Raw genomic sequence first — 1,818 nt, forward strand, 5'->3', positions numbered from 1 at the left:
ACTCCATCCAGCGAAGCCTGGGAGTTCCTCCACCGTACGACGTATTTGTCCTCCTTAAGGACCCCACCTGTGGTGTGATTGCGCCTATTGTTTCCTTCCTTAAAAGGTGCGACATTTCGATTTGACGTTTGACCGTTTGACTTTCGAGCGCATGCACGCCTTCCCCCTCCTGGAATGCTGGGGCGAGATGGAAACATGAAGGAAGAAAATCTGGCAGCATGAACATTTGTTCCTTGCCAACAAAATAAAGAAGAAGAAGAAGAACTTTTTTTGACATAATGGTTGAACTTATTTTTTAAAAAAATAAGAAACGTGGAAATTGATGGTTTATTCGGATAGAGCTGCTTTTTGCAATATGATGTTATCGGAAAGCATTAGAATATTTGTCATCGACAAAAAATAATTCAAATTTGAATCAAAATGAGGAGGAAGAATTGGTTAGTGATACTAAATTGCAGATTTTATTAGAGGATCGTATAAAAGTTTATAATAATTTGGCAGCTGCGTTGATTAAAACAGAAGCCTATGATGCAGCTTTAGAAAATATGAAACATGTTTGGAGGTGTCAACTACAAAATGTTAAAACTTAGGAAAGGTATTGCAAAAGTTCTAATCTTTTTATTTACAATGTTTAATCTTTTTTAAAATAAGTTTTATATATTCTTGATTTATATTTTACATATGGAAAATTCAAATGTGTGTATACGAGGGCAGACCCAAAAGAAACCGGAATTATTTTCTGGAAGGCGGGCCTCTTGTAGTACAGGTTTCTCCCACTAGGTGAATGTTTTAGTGACCCATCTGCATCAATATACCAGCTGACGTTGTTATGGGAGACTGCGTTCGGCTTCAGTGAATTTTTTTTGAAGACTCTTTCAACGCGTTTGTCTATTTCGTGATGGCTGATTTACACGAACAACGTGCGGCAGTGAAATTTTGTTTCCTGTAGGGGAAAAATGCGGCGGAAGCAATTGTTATGCTACAAACAGCTTACAAGGAAACTGCTCTGAATAAAACACAAGTTTACGAAGGGTTTTCCAGTTTTAAATAAGGCGAAATGTCGATTGACGATCAACCTCATTCCGGGCGCCCTTCAACTCGTTTCATGCCCACCTTCTTCCGATAAAATTCGCTGACAGGAATTCCACGACACTCTAGTTAACTCCACAAGTTCATCAATGGTCTGACGGCGATCTTCCAAGATGGGTTGACGAATTCTTACCACATTTTCTTTGGTTCGGTTGTTCGAAAAACGCCCGGAACGAGGTTGATCATCAATCAACATTTCGCCTCGTTTAAAAAGGGAAAACCATTCGTAAACTTGTGTTTTATTCAGAGCAGTTTCCTTGTAAGCTGTTTGTAGCATAACGATCTTTTCCGCCGCATTTTTCCCCTGTTACGTCCAGACTAGAGGAAGGATGAGTCAGTGGAAGGGCGCAACCACTATCTTTATGATCCCGAAGTTAAACGTCTCGAAGCGTTAGAATCGGGTCGAACGAACTTGACGGTCCGAAAATCAGGTAAACGACCGTTAGAGTCACTATTACTCTGGTTTTCAGACGTTCGCTCGGCGGTCCCTTTTTGGTAAGAGAATTTAATCTCTATTACGCGGGATGGGACCAGGTGCGATCTTTTGACTGGAGAATGAGAGGGGTTAATAAAGATTGGATTTAAATTAGAATATAAATTTATTCATAATAAATTAAACTACTTTGATAACGTTGGTATCAAAATGATGAGAACAATAGTTATTTTAATATGCGTATGTGTGTGTGTGTGTGTGTGTGTGTGTGTATGTGTGTGTGGTTTGTGTGGTTG

Source organism: Formica exsecta, unplaced genomic scaffold, assembly GCF_003651465.1.
Source record: "Formica exsecta isolate Colony F162 unplaced genomic scaffold, ASM365146v1 scaffold471, whole genome shotgun sequence".
Classification (NCBI taxonomy): Eukaryota; Metazoa; Arthropoda; class Insecta; order Hymenoptera; family Formicidae; genus Formica; species Formica exsecta.